General features: G+C 35.5%; 1 protein-coding gene across 5 annotated transcripts in view; it reads right to left on the bottom strand.

Moving 5' to 3' along the window:
* The window catches only part of CdGAPr (GTPase-activating protein CdGAPr), a 286,444-nt gene that overhangs the window by 54,879 nt on the left and 212,223 nt on the right, over positions 1-19,342 (bottom strand). The gene's annotated exons all lie outside the window — the stretch shown is intronic.

Consider the following 19,342-nt stretch of genomic DNA (forward strand, 5'->3'; position numbering starts at 1 on the left):
TTAATTTCTGTTCGTTTTATATTGACCTAGTCTTTTTCAGGGAGAAAGACTGAGCCTCTTCTGAAGTTAAGCAACCATCCCTTCCATAAAAACCTTTATGAAATTAAATGAAAAAACTTTTCAGTTGAAAAAACTTGTTTTTATTTAATTTACAAAAGAATATGCGAGTGTCCATTCGATTTTCACGTGAGCGCTAGTTCATCTCTCTCCGATTTTAAGAAGATATCCAGTCTTGGTTCCATATAGCACCAACTCATCTGAAGCTTAATCTATGGATCCAATCGATTTTACATCTTCAGTAAATAAAAAGAAAACAGGTGTTTTTTAACTGAAAGTAAGGAGCAACATTAAAACATAAACCAAACAGAAATTATTAAGTATATGAAGGGGGTTGTCCCCTTCTTAAAACTTCGCTCTTCACGCTAAAGTTTTTTAGTATTTAGAAAAAAGATTGTTCTTGCTCTAATTAAACGATCCTTATGTTTCAGGAGTCGTTCTTAAAAAATTGGGACAAAAAGTCAAACTTTAGCGTAAAGGGCGAGATATTAAGAAGAAGGTAACCCACCTCATATACGTAATAATTTCTCTTCGTTTTACGTTTTAATTACGTTTTAATGTTGCTGCTTACTTTCAGTTGAAGTAGTTTTTTTTTCTGATCGTTTTTTTAATAATGCCGGGAAATTTACCCCCCCCCCCCCACGAAAAGATCCTCTTGCAAATTCAATCCCGGTGAACATTTACCCCGGGCAATTACCATTAATATTTCCACATCTAAGTTGAGTTGGCAAAGATAAAGTAAGACAAATAAAAAGAATTTTGTATAGGAATTCTGGCAAGTTCCCCCAGTGTAAAATTTCCCCTGAAAAGTTCAAGTTTCCCCCGGAAACTTACTTCCCCATGAAAAATCTCCCCCGCAGAAAATTCATCCTACCCCCCGCCCCCAACCGAAAAATATGTGCATACTTCCCAATAGCAAATACTATAGCCTACGTAAACAATGGATAAATTTCATAACTTAAAGACCTTTCCCCAGGGGCTTTGGGGATCATGTTATCTTCAACGATATACATATTCGACCTTTCAACTATGCTGAACAATATGACTATCAAAATTTGATCGGACGATTTTGGGGAAAAATGGGGGGACCTAGATGCCCTTCAATCTTTCTGGTCACTTTAAAAGGGCACTAAAACTTTTCATTTCCGTTCGAATAAGCCCTCTCTTGATATTTTAGGACCATTGGTTCGATATGATCACCCATGAAGAAAAAAAAACAAATAAACACGCATACGTGATCTTTCTTTTGGAAAAAAGCAGAATTCCACATTTTTTATGATGGGAGCTTGAAACCTCTACAATAGGGCTCTCTGATACGCCGAATCAGACGGTGTGCTTTTCATTAAGATTCTTTCACTTTTAGGGGGTATTTCCCCACTTTTTCAAGCAGGGTAGTAGCTTTTGATGGGAAACATTAAACTAAGTGAAGTTTATATATTTGGAATCAGCATAGAAATCCAATTCTGCTGATGTATCATTCGTTATCAAAATCCTGTTTTTAGAGTTTCGGTTACTATTGAAACGAGTCGCTCCTTATTTACAGTTCTTTACCACGAAATGGTTGCTAACAACTAAAAAATACTAGTTGGAAAATCTCTGTTGAACCTGTTGTTTGCTGCAATAAATTGAATGGTTTGTCAGGTACAAACTTAACTTACCCACAAGGTTATCCAGAATCTTTCATTTTTTTTTTTTTTTTTTTAAGATTGTCTATAATAAATATTTTTTTTTTTAACGCAGATCTGCTGACATAATTCTTATACAAACCCTCAAGCAAGCTGGCAAATGAAAATTTTAGTATGCCTGTGTAGGGAAAGTGGCAGTTTTTCTTTTCCTAATTTGGTGACAGTAACCATTCATCACTTTAATCGCGTTGAACACAAAAAAAAGATAGGAACGGAGTAGAAAGTTGCACCGGGTTAGGACTTGGTTCATTCTCACCCAGAGCCCAGGGTTAGCTAGTTTGCGCCAAGTCAGTCCATAGCTGGGACTTAGCCCGTTTTTCCCACTGAGTCAGGTTTATCTCGTTTTGGCACCGAGTTAGAAACTGGCTCGCTTTCGCAGTGATCCACGGCATCGCCTATTTTTGAACCATCAGTATCTGTATAGAGCCTTTACTTAGGCCATTTTGGCACTGAGCTTGACAATCTTTGCATGATTCTGATTTAAAAAAGCTGCTACGTGCCTACGTCTCTGCTAAAAAGTTGGCAATAGAAGGGGAAAGGCTTGGAGGGGTCACAGACCCAACTTAAGATTCCGATTATAATGATCTAAATTGTTTCCCTTTTTCGTGTTTAACAAGGTGTAAAGTAACTTTGCACCCTTGCCCTGAGGGCTAAATGGATCAAGTCCCACTCATCTGAGGTACATTTTTTAGCCGTTTGATTATTCCAAGTGAGATGCATACCTTAAAACTTTTGATCTACAGCTACAGGGAGGTACGGGGTGCCCAAGAGTCAAACAGGACATTGAGGGAGGGAATAGGGTGGTTGCCCTTCAATCTTTTCGGCCACTCATGGTATTAAAGCTTTCGATGTCTGATTGAATGAACCCGTTCCCAAGCTTGTAAAATCATTCCTGCTATACAAAGTGACTGAAAAAATTATATAGGAGATAAATCCCGATTTCAAACAGTTCGTGGTAACGAACCGTAAGGAGCACCCGGCCAAATAGTAACCGAAACTTTTAAAAAACGGAATTTTGATACCAATAGATACATCAATATTTGCCTTATTTTCGAAGAAAGGGAAAAACACCCCCTAAAAGTCATAGAATCTTAAAAGAAAACAACAAAATCAGATAAGTATATCAGATAACCCTACTGTAGAAGTTTCAAGCTCCTATTTGCATAAATGTGGTTGTATTTTCTGCCAGAACAAAGATCCCTGATGCGTGTTTAGTTATTATTATTATTTTTTCCCCAGGGGTGATCGTATCAACCCAGTGATCCTAGAATATGGCCAGAGGGCTCATACGAACAAAAATTAAAAGTTCTATTGCCCTTTTTAAGTGACTAAAAAAACTGGAGGGCAACTAGGCTCCTCCCATGCTCATTTTTTCCCCAAAGTAACCCGATTAAAATTTTGAGATAGCCGTTTTGTTCAGCATAGTAAAAACAAATCTAATAACTATGTATTTAGGTGTAAATGACCCTGCACAGTCCCAGGGGAATTTTTTTCGGGGAGTGAAATTTCTTGGGAGTGAATATTCCTGGGGAAATGTTACACTGAAGGGTTTTGACAGAATTACTATACGAAATTCTTTTTAATTGTTTGCATTCTCTTTGCCAAATTTTTATATGGAGATGTCCCGGAGGAATTATCCAGGGACTTTTCGCCGCGTGTTTTGTTTTCGGGGAAATAATTTCCACGGAAGGGGAAATTTCTGGAGTGATCGAGAAACCTATTAGAGATTAAAGTCTTATTCAAATGAAAGAATGCTAAGGAAAATTTTTCAAGCTAAATCAACCAAAAGTAATTTTACAGAGGGGGGATTCTCAGCGAGGATGTAACTGTCTGGATGAAATTTGACCGGGGGAGTGCACTTTACGTTGGAGGAAATTTCCACGGAGGAGTTTTCCATAAGGGGGAGGGGTATATTTCATAGAAGGGAGCCAGATTTACCGGCATTATTTGAAAAACGAACAGAAATTATGCCATATATGAAATGTTGCCCCCTCCTCAATACCTTACTCTTTATGCTAAAGTTTGAATGTTTATTAAAATTGAAACACGGGGGCTTTTTAATAAGAATAGGAAGCTTCTTAAAAGTACTAACAGTTTTAGCGTAAATAGCAAGGTATTGAGGAGGGGAAAACACTTCATATCCGGAATAATATATGTTCGTTTTAAGTTTTAATGTCGCTCCTTACTTTCGGTTTAAAAATATTATTTTTCTTTATTTAATACTTGGTCAGAGCTACTGTGTTGCCTCTGATTTACTACGTCAGCCCCATAATGAATTTTGGTGATAGCTGAATCAATGACCGAAGAAATAAAACATCCCAGGAAATCCAAAGTTACTGGAGTTACCAAAAGAAAGAAAAAAAATCCATTGACAATATAAATTGAACAATGGAATAAATTATATCACAAGGATTGGATGCCAGAGAAGTTTTGTTAGATTTATTTGTTCGTAACCACCAAAATTTTTACTTTATTTCCGTTTTTAGATCGATCCTTTCCGTCCCACTGGAAGACCCAAAAGTATTGAATTAGTAAAAACTCGGTAGAAACATGCTAATTTTCAGATGACAAAGAGTAAATTTAGTCGCATAAGAACTCCTTCCAGTTTTCACACAATAAAATCGAATTTTCCTAAATTCAAGGCAAGGCGTTTAATTGCGCTTAAATTCAACCTTTTCCCCACTATGCTTCGACATTTAAAAAACTAGTGGTTTTCAATAAAACATCGATTCTGCATTAAAATTGGATCTGTAGCCTCCTTCAGTACTCCTACTGCAGACCTAGTGAGAATCCAAATCAAGGGTAACGCAAGTACTGATGCAGTCAATTTTTTTTTGTGGGCGAAGGTGCTCGAAAGTGACGAAAAAGCATCAGATTTTTAATGTACCTATATATTCTTGGAATACAGGCACAAGATTCAACGAGCTTTTGACAAGTTAATCTATAACAAAAAGTATAAAACAAGATTATGGCTAAAACGGGTGTCATGACCCAGTCGATGTAGGGTTTAAACATACAAAAAATTCGTATGAAAGTAAAGAGTGATTTCAAAGCTTAAAACGAACAGAAATTATTCCGTATATGAGGGAGGCTACCTCCTCCTCAACAGACTGTTCTTTACGCTAAAGTTTTCAAGTGCTCCAAAAATAAATTTTATTCCAGTTCAACGACCCTTGTTTTTTAGTAGTGGTTCTAAAAGCATTAAGATACAAAGTTAACATATAGGAGGTTGAAGAAGGGGACAGTCCCCCTCATCTATAAAATAATTTCTGCTCCTTTTCAGGTTTAATGTCACTCTTTACTTACACTTCAAAAAAATATTTTGATTTATTTTCTGTTCGTTTTTAATGGTATACCTAGAGTTACCCTTAATTTGAGGAGGGTAACCACCGCCTCAAACCAGAATCTTTATTTCAATTTTTAACTTTTGCACAGCACTATTTCGAAAAAAGGAGCTCATTTTGGTGCATGGACTTTTAGAAACAAACGCTAATTATCCAAAACAAACTGACTTATCCTTAATATTGAAATTAATACTGCGTTTCTTACGAGTTCCGGTTTCTATTGATAATGGTCGCTCTTTATTTATAGTCTGTTACTACCAAAGTATTTAATTCAAGGCTCTCTTAGATGTGAAAGAGGGCTACCACTCCCTCCTTTAACCCAAGTTTTTCATATTCAATTTTATTATAAGCAATACCTCGAGAATGACAATCATCCCTAAAAAAATGTTTCTCTCCAAATATTTATAAGGAAGAGAGGTCAGGATAATCTAAATTAATTACAGTCATCAACTACACGGTTTTCAAGGCAAATTTTTCGAACAAATCTTTTTTTATATAGGCATGTTCAACATGGACATCAGTTGGGGGCAATGCCCTAGAGGAAACTAGAAGGCATTACTCGACGTCACAAAATGGCAAAAAACCGTTACTTTGCTGTGGCAAAATCTTTTTTTGCTGCCTAAAAAGTTCAGTAGATCCTTCAATTTCTTTTCTCCTGATATTATTGGACCACTGTTCCGACACGATCACCCCTGGGGAAAAAACTTACAGAAAAACGAACATATATATCCCTCATCACCCTTTTGGGAGATTAAATAAAAAAAACAAGTTTTTTTAACTGAAAGTAAGGAGCGACATTAAAACTTAAAACGAACAGAAATTATTCCGTATATGAAAGGGGTCGTCCCCTCTTCAACGCCTCGCTCTTTACGTTAAAGTTTGACTCTGTCTTACAACTTTATTTTTTAAAACAATAAAAAACTTCAGCATAAAGAGCGTGGCGTTGAGGGGGGACAGTCCCTTTCATATGCGGAATAATTTCTGTTTGTTTTAAGTTTTAATGTCGCTCCTTACTTTCAGTTAAAAGAACCTTTTTTTAGTTAATTTCTGAACGTTTTTGAATTAATGCAGCTTTGATTTTGGCTCACCGTATATGAACAATTAAAACGAAATTCGCATATTAATTTTCCTTTTTTTGGTTAATTGGCTTTCCCAAAATTTTGTTCTGACGTAACTTACGAATTAACTTACGTAACGATTTTCATTATTCGTATGTTTTTATTACCTATATTAGGGAGTTCACTGCCTAGTCAATACCTCGCTCTTTACGCTAAAGTTCGAATTTTGTTCGAATCACAAATCCCTTAATCAAAAAGGTCGTTGAATTAGAATAAATAGCTCTTTTGAAAGTGCTAAAAAAAACTTTAGTGGAAAGAGCTACTCATTGACGTGGGGGCAATTCACCTCGTTTACGTAGTAATTCCTTTTCGTTTTAAGTTTTAATGTTGCTTCTTACTTTTAGTTGGAAAAAACTTGTTTTTTTATTTAATTTCTGATCGTTTTTTTAATAATGCTGTTTTTTTTTTATATTTTCCATGGAAAGATCCTCCCCCGTAACCCTATTCTGACCCCGACCCCCCACTAGAAAAAAATTCCTCCTGAAAACTCCTGTATACTTCCCAATAACCAATACTATATGTAAACAATGGGCAAAGTTTATAACTTGCAGCCCTTCCCCCGGGAACAGTGGGGGATTAGGTCATCATCAAAGACATATTAATTAGATTTTCGACTATGCTGAACAAAATGGCTATATCAAAATTTTGATTGGGTGACGTTGGGAAAAAAAATGAGCGTGGGATCGGGCCAAGTTGCCCTCCAATTTTTTTGGTCAGTTGAAAAGGGCACTAGAACTTTTAATTTCCATTCGAATGAGCCCTCTCACAATATTCTAGGACTACTGGGTCGATACAATCACCTCTGAAAAAAAAAAAAAAAATAAAAACGCAACCATGATCGTCCTTGAGACAAAAAATTCAAAAGTTGAGATTTTTGCAGGTATATGCTTGGAACCTCCATAGTAGGGTTCTCTAAGACGTCAAATTTGCTGGTGTTGTTTTTATTTGATTTACAAGCCTTTTAGGGGTTGTTTCCCCCTTTTTCAAAAATAAGGCAAATTTTCTCAGGCACGTAAACTTGATGAAACTTATATATTTGAAATCAACATAAAAATATGATTCTTCTGATGTATCTATTGGTATCAAAATTCCGTTTTTTAGAGTTTCGGTTACTATTTATCCGAGTCTCTGCTTACTTACAGTTCGTTACCACGAACTGTTTGAAACAAAATTTCACATTCTTGTAGATAAAAAATTGAACTCTCTACAATAAAGTGCACTGATCTGGTGATTTCGATGATGTACATTTCATCAAAATCAACCGCCCTTTTTTCGAAAATTAAATAAAAAAAACAAGTTTTTTAAACTGAAAGTAAGGAGCGACATTAAAACTTAAAACGAACAGAAATTATTCCGTATATGAGAGGGGATGTCCCCTCCTCAACGACCCGCTCTTTGCGCTTAATTTTTTTATTACTTTAAAAAGTAGAGTTGTGACAAAAAGGCAATCTTTAGCGTAAAGAGCGGGACTTTTTTTCAATTTTCTTAATGAAAAGTCTAAAAAATTATATTTTTTGTGGAAGTATCAAAAAGTTATTTGTCACACTGACAATGCTGGTTCCCATGCTATGGAGGTAACAACAGGAATAAGAAAGCTCTTCTAAAGCTTGCAAAATGTTCAATAGCTTTCCAGAAGAAAATCACGATTTTTAGTCCATAACATGGTTTATACAAGAAGCAAAACCAAACCCCTTTGACTCTGGAAGTAGACTTATTAGGAGTAACTAAATTTTGGATCCGGGTAAAGTCTAGTGTTATCTCTCAGAGTTTTAAGAATAAATCTCCTATCCCTTATATATTTTAGGGAAATAATGCAGAATAAGCCATATTTTCTTTGAAAATGTTTGTTTTGCTAAAGCACTTTCAGTCCTGATAGAATTTTTTGAAATGTCACGTCAAACTGTTCGTGGTAACGAACTGTTATTAAGAAGTAAATCGGATTAGTAGTAGCCAAAAATTAAAAAAAAACGGCCAACAAACTATGGCACAAAACCCAGCACAAACCAGCAAAGATGCCGTAAACTATGCAAATATTAATTGAACCTCATTGGGACCCTTTGACGTTGTATTCACTATGTAGCCCTCTATTTTCCCGAGGAAAGTGTAGTAAACGAAGGTGATTCATTAGAAAATTGCTACTTGCATGGTCAAACAGGATTACCACTTCCTTAGTTTCCAAATGAATTAGTTTGCATTTTTTTAGATCCTTACTTGAAGAGTTCCACAAACAAATCCAAAACTTAAACTCGTGTTTCGCTTTAGCTTCATTCAACGTAAACGATGATCGAACCATCAATAGTCGTAATGTTTTTAGCTTCAGAGTAGTTGGACAAATCTAAATTCAGCGGGACATCCATTACGTTCCCAGGGTGGATGTAGCAGACAAGCGACAACGAGAACCAATATACACAAGCCTGCCGCGTGCCAAGCGCTTGGACCTGGCAGCAAAGCCACCGAGCTCCTGCTACTATATATATATATATATATATATATATATATATATATATATATATATATATATATATATATATATATATATATATATATATATATATATATATATATATATATATATATATATATATATATATATATATATATATATATATATATATATATATATATATATATATATATATATATATATATATATATATTGCTTCACAATTGAATCCTCCCACTTAGGACTAATATGATAAAATTTTGAAATAAAGGCCATTATCCAATATTAGCTATAATATGGGGCCAGTGGGTTGAATACTTGTGATCATAGAAATTGGGTGAAGATTTTATCTGAGAAATTGGGTTGAATGCTTGTAATCTTAGAAATTGGATGAAAATATTTGTTTGACCAAAAGAAGAGAACATATATAGGGAAGATATTTGAGGAATATCAGGGCTTGTTGAAACTCATTTTGAATTGGGATTGTTATGTTGTAGTGGGGGGGACGGAGGCGAGTGGGGGATAGTCTGGAGTCCGTACTGGACAAGTACATTCAAAAATATTTTGAGGGGAATCCAAAAATATTGCAAGTGCCATTGAATGGCGGATTTTGCCTTATGTTTTCGTATCAGTAGTCTCCGTAAGTAGTTCGGCGTAAGAAATGTTCGGCGTAAGAAATGTTCGGCGGCGCGCCAAAGTCTTTGCAGTGGGGGCGTGCTGAAATATTTTTGGTGGCGTGCCAACGGTTTTGGCACGGTTTTGGGACTAAAGTAAAGGCACCGATGATTCTACAGTGCAATTTTGGAACCACTGTCGAAATTTTCTTTCAAAACAGGATATCTCTGCTTAGTCATGACTTGGAACACCATCTCTTGAAGCTGTCGTTATATTTTGACAATGTGATTGTGGATACTATATCTGATACACCCAGATAAGAAAAGAATACTCAATTCTATCAGTTTCCTGTTTTCGACAAAAAACGAGCTCCCAACAATTTTTTAGCTATATAATGTTCAAATTGTCATTACTTAGTCATTTTTTTGCAAAAAAAAAAGTTGGGATCAGCACCAATGCATCAAGATACATCTGATATTCTCTAAAATGTAGCTACATTGGCTTTTTATTGATATTAAATAAAAAAACTAGTTTTTTAAACTGAAAGTAAGGAGCGACATTAAAACTAAAAAACGAACAGAAATTATTCCGTATATGAAAGGGACTGTCCCCTCCTCAACGCCTCGCTCTTTACGCTAAAGTTTTTTATTGTTTAACAAAAATAGAGGAAAGTCAAACTTTAGCGTAAAGAGCGAGGCGTTGAGGAGGGGACAGCCCCTTTCATATACGGAATAATTTCTGTTCGTTTTCAGTTTTAATGTAAAATCCTTCCTGAAAATGTCTGTATACTTCCCAATAACAATATGTAAGCAATGGGCAAAGTTCAAAACTTGCAGCCCTTCCCCTGGGAACTCTGGGGGATTAAGTCATCCTAAAAGACATATTTATTAGATTTTCGACTATGCTGAACAAAATGGCTATCTCAAAATTTTAGAAGGGTGACTTTAGAAAAAAATGAGCGTTGGAGGGGGCCTAGTTGCCGTTCAGTTTTTTGTTCACTTCAAAGGGCACTAGAACTTTTAATTTCCGTTCCAATGAGCCCTCCTACGATATTCTAAGACCACTGGGTCAATACGATTACCCCTGGAAAAAAAAACCAAAAAAAAAACACGCATCCGTGATCATTGTTCTGGCAAAAAATGGAAAATTCCACATTTTTGTAGATAGGAACTTGAAACCTCTACAGTAGGGTTCTCTGATAGCCTACGCTGAATATGATGGTGTGATTTTCATTAAGGTTCTATAACTTTTAGGGAGTATTTCCCCCTTTTTTCGAAAATCAGCCAAATTTTCTCAGGCGCGTAACTTTTGATGGGTAAAATTAAACCTGATAAAATTTATATATTTGAAATCAGAATTAAAATCTGATTCTTTTGATGTATATATTGGTATCAAAATTCCGTTTTTTAAAAGTTTCGGTTACCATTGAGCCGGGTCACTCTTTACTTACAGTTCGTTACACCACGAACTGTTAGATGAAGCAAATTTTCTCAGACTCGTAAGTTTTGGTGGGTTATGCTAAACTTCAACAGGCGTGAAGGGAGATTAGATTTAATATACCCCCCTCCTTCCCATACCTTCTGCTATATTCATGTGAAGACTCGCGGGGAAATAGAAAATTTAGGCATAAAAATACAGTTTTTGAGACATCGGGCACACACGCCCCCCGCCTACACAATAACCCATCGACCCTCCTTCGCAATAGGTAATGCGTAATTATACATGACTACATACTTTTATTAAAATTCAAGTGAATCAAATCAGTTAAATGACGCTTTTAAATAAATGCCTATTATTAAGCGTTTATCAAACAGTTACCGTTTATCAAACAGTTACCGTTATATTAACCATTTATCAAACATATTAACTGTTTATCAAACTGTAGGTAAGGAGCGACCCGGCCCAATAGTAACCAAACTCTAAAAAACGGAATTTTGATACTAGTAGATACATCAAAGAATCGGATTTTTATGCTGATTTCAAATATATAAGTTTCATCAAAAAGTTACGTTTAGTCTTACCCATCAAAAGTTACGATCCTAAAAAATTTGCCTTATTTTCGAAAAAAAGGGGGAAACACCCCCTAAAAGTGATAGAAAAGTCATAAAATCTTAATGAAAATCCAACCGTCATATTCAGCGTATCAAGAAACCCTACTGTAGAGCACAGTTTATATAATTATCCAGTATGATCTTTCCCTATCTCGCCCATTATAAAAACCCGGACCAAGGTGCGAGTGCTCCAGAGAACGTTTTTGCAGATAGAAACATAGGCGGCATCAGATCTTTTCACGCGTAGACAAGTCAGACTGTGATCTAATCGGAAACAAGTGGAAACCCGCTATTACGAATAATGCACTTTGTTGGAAACAATCGGAAACAGACTAATTCGCTAATGCAGAAAGAAGTGGGAGGAGCTTTTTGTTCGCACCGAGAACGAAGACCAGAAATGATCTGCGATAAGCTTACTGGATAATTATATGAACTGTGCTGTAGAGGTTTCAAGCTCCTATCTGCAAAAATGTGGAATTTTGTATTTTTTGCCAGAAGAAAGATCACGGATGCGTGTTTATTTGTTGCTTTAGTGGAATTAAGGGGCAATTAAGTGGAAGGATCTTTCCTTGGAGGATATTTTTATGGGGAAAAGGACATTTCTATGAAGGAGGTGCCGGATTTCCCAGCATTATTTAAGAAACGATCAGAAATTAAATACAAAAAACAAACAAGTTTTTTCAACTGAAAGTAAGGAGCAACATTAAAATTTAAAATGAACAGAAAATATTACGTATATGGGGGGGGGGGGGGGTTCGCCCCCTAGTCAATACCTTGCTCTTTACGCTTATTTTTTTTTAGCATTTTCAAAAGAGCTATCTATTCTAATTAAACGGCCTTTGTGATTAAGGGGTCATTCTTAAAGAATTGGAACAAAATTCGAACTTTAGCGTAAAGAAAGATGTATTGACTAAAGGGCGAACCCCCTCATATACGTAATAATTCTGTTCGTTTAAGTTTTAATGCTGCTCCTTACTTTCAGTTGAAAAAACTTGTTTTTTTTATTATTAAATCTTGTATGGACTAGGTGACCCTTTAGAAACGAATGCGCCACTGCGCGGCATTATTATCTCTGTAAATAGGAAGTTCAATATACAGTTTTTCAATAATTTTAAATCGATTGACTATCTCAGAATTTTCAATCGATAGCATTATCAAAATTCCTTTCCTTAAAGCTCCTTACTTATACTGCATTGCCGCGAACTATTTGAAAGGCTTATGAAAAGAATGTGCTGGGTAATAGCTTTACAAAAGATGGGGCTGGGAGGCCGGTCCTTTTGCTTCTTCCCCCTGGGTCACTCCCTCCATATTTATTTGAAGGACTTCTCAAGAATTTTGAATTTTTCAGCCTATAAATGCGCTTTTTGGTGTATTATGTATTACCCTTCCCCAATATAAATATACTTAACCTTCTTCTGTTAATAGCTGGTGTCCAACTATAAAATTTTGCACTGTCGTTAATGTTACAGAATAAACAGTCTGTAAAAACTGTTCATTTTATACAGATTTCAAGTATTTTTGGGGAAAATGTGGCGAAATTGTTGTTTTTCTGAAAACAATGGCATAAATTGCCATTATGCCGTGGTGCAATGTTTTTCAATGCTTTAAAAGGGTACTCGAACTTTAAATTTCGGTTACAACGAGCCCTCTTCGCTCTTCCTATATCCTACGACCACTCATTCAAAATGATGATCACCAAAGAAAATAAAAGAAAAGAGAGAGATAAAAAAAAGAAAACACATCCGTTACAGTCCATTTCGAAAAAAATTCGTATTTTGCAAATTTTCATCAAGATCAACCATTTTTGGAAGTTTTCCCCATTTTACAAAAATTATGCGAAGTCTCTTCTTGTCATAACCTTTTATGGGTGAATAACCTACATATGTAGAACCAGCATAAAAAGCTGTTTTTTTTAAATGTATACATCTTTTACCAAAATTCCTTTTTTTAATGCTATGGTTGATATCCACACGGGTCGCTCTTTACGCTATATTTTATCTAAATAAAGAGTTTGAAAATGTTTCGCAGATAAAAGTAAACGCAGAAGCAAAACCAAAAACGAGCAGAAGTAAAGTCATATGATACACCAAACTTGAAATAAACGGCAATTACTATAATGAATAAATGAAATTGGTACAAAACAAAAATTAAAATATTCAAGTTCAACTTAAAACGAACAGAAATTACCATGCATAAAACTGGAATTGCCGCCCTCTTAAACCCTCTAAAGGTTAGTATCCTTTAAGCTTCACTAAAAAAAATTGTATTTCGAACAGTGTGTTTAAATAGAAAGTAAATCAAAAAGCTATCAAGAGTTTATATACGAGAGGTATGACAAGCAAGAGTTGTGATGCCGCCCCCTCAAACTATCTACAGGGTCAGTGCCATTTGCATTTATATATATATATATATATATATATATATATATATATATATATATATATATATATATATATATATGTATATATATAGTGTACATTCATATATATTATATAAAAATCATCCAGAGCCACATAGGGCGTCGACAATTTCCGACGTTTCAGTTGCCTGGTCTTTTTTTTTTTTACAATAACAGGTAGCAGGTCTGTCGGCCCATTAAGAAAGAAAGAAATTGATAATGCTAATAAGGTTACAAGAAAGACAAATTATTTCTTAGAATAATTAAATTTCTGACTTTTATTTTCGCTATTTTAAAAAGACACTTTTTTGTCAAAACTTTCTTTGAATATGTTTTTTTTTAAGTATACTACAGCGAGAATCATTTTCTGCTGATGGAACTAACAGACCTCCCCCCTCCCCCGGTCAACATATTTCGCGCCAAGAAGAATAAAGTGATCCCTACCTGGAGTTTTGACTGTATCTAGGCTACTACGAGCAGAATAGCTACAGATGAGCAATAAGAGGAAAAACGAGCGATGGGTAAGTCGACTTTAAGGAATCGGAGTGACACGTATATTTGTCCCCCCACAGCAAGTCGATACACTGGAATGAAATGATCCTACCTCCAAATGGGCTCTGACTGAAACTATCCTACCTCCAAATGCGGTTTGATTGAAACTATCCTATGTCCGAAACCGCCATATTTCAGAAGAGCTTTTGAATTTTTTATGATTGTTTTTCCAGCATTTCAAAAAGAGGTTATAGGGGAACAGCTCCAGAGCTTCTTTCTTAATAATTGGTTATGTATTAGTTGAAACTATACTAAGTTCGAATAAGAATTTATAGTTTCAGAGTGTCCAAATAAGAATTTGGACTTGGACTTTCAGGGTGTGAAAAAAGCAACTGTGCAACTAAGGATAAGAACCAAAAAGATTTGGCGATTTGGAAGACATCTAGCCAATTTTGGCGTGGTGCCAATTCTGACCGCAAATTCGGATTCAGCATAAAATTTCGCACTAGATAGACTACTAATCCATTTTGTCCTTTTTGGACATAGTATAGTTCCAATCAGAGCGCATTTGGAAGTAGGACAGTTTCAGCCGGAGTACATTTGGAGGTAGAATAGTTCCATTCCAGTGTAGCGAAGTGTCCTACCTACATATCGAAAAAAAAATCACTTTGAAGTTTGAGTGTTCCTATGTTTACAATGGCAACGGGAAACTTGGCTCTCGTGTTTCTTGTAAGTCTTTAGATTAAGAAAATTCCGACAATAGAATTGGTTTCTAGGGAAAAACAAGACCTCTGGTGCCAAGGCTCTGTGGAGTGTTGCAGCAATTGTGATCCATTGCGGAACAGCACATACAGCCATATTTTACGGGAAATATATTTGTATGCTTCCATATCACGTTTGCGGATGCATTATGATTACTGTTATTTCTTATTTGCAAGGTCCATGTGTAATTTGAAAGCTTCTGAAATAAGTTCTAAATGTTCAAAGTAATGGTCAAAATCTTTAGCCCCACTGTATTTGTTTTTACCTGTATCAAGACTGTATACTATTTTTTGTGGTTAAAAAATATCTGTGAAACGGTTCATTGCATAATCTGTTATTTCTAAGTATGGAGTTGATTTTGGGATATAGAAGATAGCATGTCTTCTTGCTTACTTTTCATTGCACTAAACACCTAAAATATAACAAGTAAAATATACACCTAAAATACCAAAAAGATAACACCTAGAATTTCAAGATTAAAAATCTTAGAAAAATAAAAATTAAAAATCAGAGCTTCACTCGAAAATCGAAAATTTGTGAAAGATACGTAAGTTTTTGCTTTAGCTGCCGACAAGGGGGCTGGCGTTCCTCCTCCTCCTTGTGGAAGATTCCCCCATGCCCCAAATTGAGCAGTCACAGATAAAATATAAAATGAGTACTTTAAAATGTCGATCAGATGTCCTCAGGGGTAACAAAAGGACCAGATATCAAAAACGGATCTATGACACGGGCTGGCTGGTCACCAATCACTTTCGACTTTTAAAAGAGAACTAGAACTCTCATTTTCCGATCAAATAAGAATCCTCTGAAGTTTCTACAAACACTAGGGAGAGGTTGAAGATGAGGAGGTGGAAGCCCCCCTTCTATACGGAATCAATTTTGCCCGTTTTAGGGTTAAATATTACTCTTTACTTTCACAATAACAACCCAGACCAGAAAAATTCCCGGAAATCAAGAGGAATTATACATCAATTTCTACCTCCACCTCAAGTTCCTTACAACTAATTCTGTATTCATCTGAAGGTTTAATGAGTCAGGATGTTTTTGCATTAAAATGTACCCTTTGAGGCATCTGCCCCAGGCCCTAACCACAAAACGACCAGAGGACACTACTGTAGAGCTGTCGTGCAAAAAGTGGGGAAGCAAAGTAGCAATGCTACTTGGCAGTTTTCCAATTTGTTGGCAGATCTTGTCTGAAAATTCCATTTTTACACATAGAAATAATTTTTGCTCAAAGAAAAGCTGTCAAAACACAAGCTGTGCTCTACCATGCAAAGAGTGGGGTACCATAGTATCAATGCTACTTGGTAGTTTTCATGACCTAGTAAAATTTGTTGGCAGATTTTGTCTTAAAATACCAGTGCTTCCACTATCCCTGAATTTTTGGGGATTTCCCCAAAAATCCGCCTTCTCAAAAAAAAAAAAATCGGTACCAGACATAGATGATAGATCATTGAATTACTGACCTTTCTTCCTATGCTAGTAAAAGCAAAATGTTCATAAGACTACATCATTTCATCAAAGATTTCCTTGTGACTCGTGGTAAAGAATTTCATTTGAATACATTTACGTTCAGTGTAATTCTGAGCATCAATGCAAAGAGGGTTATTTTAGACAGCTGGACCCTGAGCATAAATTTTGTTTTCTTTTACTAAACTGTTTAATTTTCAAATGTCTGGAAATATATGAGAGTTAGTATAATATATGAGTTAGTATTAAATATATGAGCATGGTACATATGCAGAGAGGGAGGAGGGGATTTTGTGATAAATTTGGAGATATTTTCATTATTGAGCTATAAATTAGATGAACATACTACTCAAGACCTTTTTTTATGCTCTTTCAAAATATAACCGTCGTTTTACTCAGAAATTAAACGGACCCTTTTTATTAACCTTCTATCTTCAAATGTATTCCCCTCCTCCTCCTCCCCCCACTATTGCTATTCTGGTGCCCTCCTCCTGCAATATTTTTGGCGGGCGTCCATGCTTGATTAAGTAGTTCAACTGTGGTCTAGGATCTTTTTACGTCTAGGAAAGTTGTTAAGCAAGTGAATGAAATTTTACAGAATAGATATTATGCTCTAATTAGGGCATTGGAATTTTTTTTTAAATGCCTAGGCTTAAAGCCACAACTTCTAATGCTTGAGCAATTATTAAATGATAGGCTAATCATAAGATAAAAACTATAGAATTGACAAAAATTGTGGTAGAACTGGATTTGCCATTCCACTTTTCCTTAATATAATCTTCTTAATGTAAAAATTGCAGCCCTTTCCCTCTGCCCCTCTTAATGAGACAAAATTAAGCTATAGATTATATTCGAATTCGGGGATTAGTTGATTAAAACAGAAGCGACCCCAAAACTTGATTCATAAAAAATTTTATATTATAGCCAAAAGTAAAAATTCGGTTATTATTTCCACATTTTTTTCTTGCAAAGTTTTCTATTATCTTCTGACTCTACTTCATATCTATGTTTGAAGATTGATCAAACAGTTCGCGGTAATGAATCCTAAGTTACTCGGCCCAGTTTTACTTACTCCACTTCTCTTTAACTGAAAGTTTTTCAAAATCCTGCACAAATAGCCAAATTATCTGAAAACTGTTTATTCGTCAGTTGAAAGAATCTTAAAAGGGCTGGTAGCTATCAAGGTGTACATATAGTTAAAGTAACTGGAAAGCTGGAACGTGGAAGATTAGTAGCCTAAAACAGCCACTACAATCTAGCAGCAATTTTCGGTTTATTATGGGGATTAGATTTGGGCAAAACTAATATCACAGCTTCATAATGCACATGACTGCCAGGCTGCAAATCAATATTGCTCTCCCAGAAAATCAAACGGTGCCTTTTATAATTGCAGTATATTGATCAATCAGGATCAAGCATGCAGTTGGGTATAATTTTTTTTTTATAAAACCAGTAGCATTGGAGTGTAAAACCCCATCCATTAAGTAACAGCAGTATATAAAGTATACTTCAGACTGAATACTGTACTCCACTAGCAGTATTAGAGTAAATATGATACAGTACTTTTGATAAATGGTACATATAAAATTATGGAGTAGATATTATGGCTTGCCACTGAATTAGATTACATTGTTAATTATGATTCAGAGAACTATTGATATTTCTAACTGCAAGCTATAATAAGTTACATTTATTACTTTTCTAAAATTTTACGTATAAAAACACTTTTTGCTCAAAGCAAAGCTGTCAAAACACAAGTTGTGCTGCTAAAGTGTCGGCAGCTTTTGGACTTGTTCTACTGGCAGCTTTGGAACTTTTTGCGCACCTGCTGTAGAGGTTTCAAATTCTCATGAACAAAAATTTGGATTTTTTTTACCACAAAGACTACAGATGTGTGGTGTTTATTGTTCTTTCTCCAGGGATGATCATATTGAATAAAGGGTCCTAGAAGATCGAGAGAGGGTTCATTCGAACAAAAAATTAAAGTTTAAGTGCCGTTTTAAGTAACCAGCACCAAAATGATTTGAGGGCAACTAGCCCTCTTCCAATACCCCGTTTTCCCCCGAAGACATCCGACTAAAATTTTTAGACAATCATTTGGCTCCTCATAATTGAAATATCCATTAAATATACAGGGGGGTCTGGTTGAACTCCAAGCACTTTTGACTCTTACGACCCTCAACTATAGGCAACGTTAGAGCGTTGCCTACTGACCTGGTTTGTGTCGTTTGCATTTTTACAAAAAAAAAGACGAACTGTTGGATTCCATCCTTTTTTTTTGTTATTAAAAAAAGCTCGTTATATTTCATTAAAAAATCAGACGTCTGGTCATTTTGTTACCCCTTAGGACATATAATCGCGATTTTGAGGTACCCATTTTGTACTTTCTCTGTGGATGCTCAATTTCACATGTGGGGAAATTTTCTGTAGGGGGGGGGGGGGGTATCCAGGGCGATTTTCCGCGGTGGGGATTTTCTAGAGAGAAATTTTATGCGAAGGGGGCGGGGGAAGCCAAGCACTGTCGATGAGATAATATGAAGTTATAACATCATTCAAAGTTATTTGATTGCTAGAAAATTAAGCTTCAAAGCATTGGCAATTTAGCTAGACAAAATGCAGGGAATTTGCAGAATAGAAACCTCAAAACCGAAAATCACATAAGGAATTTGATTTCTGGAAAACCAATGTAGATCCACTTCTTAGAAGATTAAGATCTGTCTATCTGCGCTGGAAAAAAAATTTTACCTTGAAAAAAAAAAAAAATGCCTCTAGGATGCCAAGCAAAACGATGCGCTATGGCTTTGGAAAATATTAAAAAAAAAATCGGAACTTTTATGTTTCGAAATCAGGATTTACAGTTTAATTTCCCAAAAATGTGGTTCTGTCCCTATTCAAAGCTATTTGATT

The sequence above is a fragment of the Artemia sp. Qi Xiang Cuo genome, chromosome 6 (assembly GCF_049724085.1).
Source record: "Artemia sp. Qi Xiang Cuo chromosome 6, ASM4972408v1, whole genome shotgun sequence".
NCBI classification, from domain to species: Eukaryota; Metazoa; Arthropoda; class Branchiopoda; order Anostraca; family Artemiidae; genus Artemia; species Artemia sp. Qi Xiang Cuo.